The sequence below is a fragment of the Tauraco erythrolophus genome, chromosome 15, assembly GCF_009769465.1.
Source record: "Tauraco erythrolophus isolate bTauEry1 chromosome 15, bTauEry1.pri, whole genome shotgun sequence".
Classification (NCBI taxonomy): domain Eukaryota; kingdom Metazoa; phylum Chordata; class Aves; order Musophagiformes; family Musophagidae; genus Tauraco; species Tauraco erythrolophus.
Genome location: NC_141479.1, coordinates 21,444,076 through 21,448,243, shown reverse-complemented (window position 1 = coordinate 21,448,243; position 4,168 = coordinate 21,444,076).

The window sequence follows — 4,168 nt, the reverse complement described above, 5'->3', positions numbered from 1 at the left end:
GCCGCCCCGGGACTGCCGCCGCCGCCGCCGCCGCTGCTACCGCCGCTCTCCAGAACCCACGGACTGCACTCGATGCAATTTCCTCAGCTACCTGACTCGTGTGACCTCCGAAACGACCTCTCTAGCTCTCACAAATAATCCTCACGGATCCTCAAACTGGGCTTTAAGTGGAGTTACGGCAAATACCGGTCTTCTCTGTTCTCTCTTCGGTCTTTGTTTTGGCTTTTTTTTTTTTTTTTTTTGGTCTGTTTTCTATCGGTTGGGGGATTGTGGTTCATTTTTGTTGTTGTTGGTTTTTGGGGGTTTTTTCCCTTTTTTTTTCTCGTTCCGGATGAGGGATTTGGCCGCAGCCTCGCCACGCGGTGACGTGGGGAGAGGCCAGCCGGGCCCATGGCGGTGCTGCCGAGGGGCACGCTTGCAGGAAGAAAGAAGCTTCTTTTCTTCGTCTCTCTCTTTCTTTTTTTTTTTTTTTTTTTTGTAAAAAAAAATAAAGAAAATAAAAAAGAAAACGTCGGACTCTTTGGCTTTAAGTAAGAAATTGTAAAAAAGGGAAAAAAAAAAAAAAGAAAAAATAAAAAAAAGGAAAATCCAAAAAGCAGACGACGCCAAGCCAAGCCGCGCGACGGACGCTCACCTGTAACTACCTTGCTAGCTAGCCAAGAACAGACCAGACTCACCTCTGCTCCAAAGGAAATCCAAAACCAAGGAAGATCCAAACGTCTCTCCACTGCCAAAGTTCGTTTCGTTCTGTTGTCGCTTCCTTCCCCTCCCCGCACGGATGGACGGACGCGTCCCTGGGGCTTTAAAGAGTTTCTATTAAAATAAAGCAAAAAAAAAAGTGGGTTGTTTTTTTTTTTTTTTTTCCCCCAAAAGCAACCCCCCCTGCGGCGTAGGAGGGGGAGCTAGTGGCTGAGAAGCGCCCGGGTGGGCACAGCAGGAGCCGGAACCAGAACTGGAGCTGGCACATCTCTACCTCTGCCCACCTCCACCCTTGGAAAAAGCGAATTGAAAAATAAAAAAAAAGCATTTAAAAGACAGTTTTTGGATTTTCTCCCTTCCTGAAGCCGTTGGGGGCTGCCTGCAGCCGGACCCCCCCCCCCCAGCCCCTCGCTGCCGGGCTGTTCCCACACCCCGCGGCGCATTCATTTCGCACGGATTTTGAAGAGGAAAAAAGGAAAAGAAAGGGAAGCGAGCAGCACCGCGGCCCCGGCCGAGGAGGCAGCCGAGGACGGACAATGCCGACGTCGGTGCCGATGGCGGCGTGTTTCCCGCACCGTCGCACGGAGCGCAGAGGACGGGAGTGCAATACGGAAAGTCGCCCGTCCCCGAGCGGAGGGAAGGTCCGCGCGGGGCGGGAGCGCGGGGCGCTGCTGTGAATGTAAATAGTGAGCGCAGAGGTCCAAAAAAACGCTCACCACAGGGACGAGAGTGATGACCATAACGAGACTTTTGCCAAATAAAAGCCACTGGGAACCCGCTGGAGCTGCGGCGCGGGGCACGAGGGGCGGCCGGAGGCGAGCGGGAGCCGCGTGCTCCGGGGGGAGCCGGGGATTTTCCGCGTTCGCAAAAACCATCCTGCGTGTTTGCTGTCGGGGAGGAAGAGGAGGGAAGGGCTCGGGGATGGGGCTGCTGGCGCTGCCTTCGCAGCTGCCTCCTGCGATGGCCGTGCCGTGCCATGCTGTGCTGCAGCAGAGCTTGGCGCATGGGGCACCCCCGAGGTGATGTTACCAGCCCAGTGCCACCAGCACCGAGCTTTGCTGCAGCTTAGTGCACCCCGAGGTCTTGGTGCATCCCCTGGGGGGGGGTTCTGTGCCCCCCCCAGATGTTGGTGCATCCCCCCGGGGAGGTTCTGTGCACCCTGAGACCTCAGCGCATCCCCCCGGGGGGTTCCTGTGCACCCCGACACCTCGGTGCATCCCCCCCGCTGGGGGTTCCTGTGCCCCCCGAGGCTGGGCGCTTTGCTGGGTGCCCCTCGAGTGACTGTTCACTTTATTTATGGTGTGACATATGTAATATTGTCTATTTTTCTTACGTTTCCTGAGAAGAGGTAATATATAAGAGTATTGCAGATGCACCTGCTGCGGGGCCGCCCGCTCGCCCGGGTGCCCAGCCCATCCGTCCCTGCCCTCCCTGCCACGCGTGTCCCCGCGTGCCCCCCGGCCCCGCGCCGCGCTGGGGCTCTGCCTCTCTACCTCCACCTCGCCAGGAAACCGCAGACGAGAGCATTTCCGTGGAGTCTGCTCTCGTTTCCACTCCCTTCTGTTTTGCTTTTTTTAATTTTATTTTATTTTTAAAAAAAAAAAAACATAATAAAAATACCCGACAGAACCTCGCATTGAAACCAAAAGCCGAGGGAGGGAGGGGACGGGCGGTGCGGCTCCAGCAGACATCCAAACCAGAACGACAGCTTTAAAGTGTAATATTTCCCAAAAATTAGTGGTGCGGGGAGGACAGCGGCAGCGGTGCGGCCGTGGGGCCGGAGTGATGCGGGCGCGGAGGGGGCCATGGTGGATGGGAAGGTACTGGTCAAAGCAGTGGGTGCTTCCGTGGGGTTTTGCTCCAAAATGTTGTCAGGGCATGAAGGGCACCGGGGGATGTGTGCCCCGTGCCATGCTTGAGCCACATCCTTTGGTGGCTTTGTGGCATCTGGGATGTGGCAGACGGATGAGCCGCGTGGTGCCAGCACAGCTTGGCCAGGGGGCAGGGACACCCTGGTGGCTGCAGGGCAGCTCGGGGCCATGGGGTGCCAGGCATAGACCTCTGCTGGGTGGCGTCCCCATGGCTGCCCGCAGCTCCCCTTGGGTTTTCTGCCCCGCATCGCAGCTGGGGCGGGGGGACGGTGTTGGTGATGTGGGGACAGGCTGCCCGAGGCCCCAGTCCCTGCGGGGAGGCAGAGCCCGGGGTGCTGGGTGCTGGGTGCTGGGTGTGGCACCAGGCTAGAGGGGGTGGCAGGGGAGACGTTGCTCTCCTCCGGTGCCAAGCGTGGCACCGGGGCCCCATCCTTGGCGGGTGAGGGTCTCTCCAGCTCCTTCCTTGCGTTCCCAGCCTGAAATTCCAGCTGAAACCAAAGTGCTGCATCCTGGCGAGGCTGTGTCCCGGAGTGGGGGTCCCACACCTGCCTGGGCTTTGCTCCATCGCTGCCAGAGCCCCCCACGTTCCCCCCACACCCTTTTCCTCCGGGGTGTGCTGGGGTTCCCCCTTCTCCTTGGGGTCCCCCACAGGCTCCCGGTGGGTTTGAGGTTGGGGACAAGATACCACCTTGTTCCCAGGTCCCAGACACTGTGCTGCGGTGGCAGCCCTGGGTGCTCCTCCATTGTCACCAAATGCCACAGGAGGTGTCGTGCCATCGTCCCCCCACGCTCACGGCTGTGCGGGCAGCACGGGGTCCCTGGTGTGTCCCCCCAGGCTGGGGCTGAGCCCTGCCTGCGTTACCCTGCCAGCCCTGGGGATGGGGACACCAGGGCAGGGGGGTTCCCAGGGGGCTGGAAGCCAGAGCCCCCCGCCAGGGCCGGGTGGGCACGGCGGCAGCCTGCCCTGCCTTGCCGCGGGGGTTTTGGGGGCCAGCCCAGAGAGATGACGTGGTAGGACTTTCCTTCGGCATGCTGTCCCCCCCCTTTGCTGTTTCCCGCTTTCTCTAAGTGTACTGTATGTTTGACCTGTGAAAGATGTAAACTTTATGATTCAGGTTATGTCTGTTCTTAACTCTGTATCTGTGTAATAAAGACAATTTAATATCAACCAGAGGCTCCGTAGCCTGAGCTTGTGCTGGGTGCCCTCGCCCCCCTCTCCAGGCAGCACCCTGTGCCCCATGCCCCCAACCCTGGGGGGGTCGTTATAGCCCTGGGGTCATTCGCTGCCCCACGTCTGGCTCTGAGGAGGGGTGGCCGCGGTGGGGGACATTCATGGTTGTCCCCAGGGAACCCAAAGGGATCTCCCCTCCCTGCTGCACCCTGTTGGGGTGCTCTGCTGCTCCCCCTGTGCTGGGGGTGGCTGCCAGGAGCCGGCTGTGCTCCCCAGAACCACCAGCGGGGTCGGCGGACAAGGAGGGTCGGGGGGTGTCCCCAAACACGGGGGGCCGTGTCCCCGCTTGGCCATGAGTGTCACCCCCAGGTGCCCAGGCACGCCCGCGGCCGCACCCGGGTCTCGAACCCGCGGCCACGGAGTCATG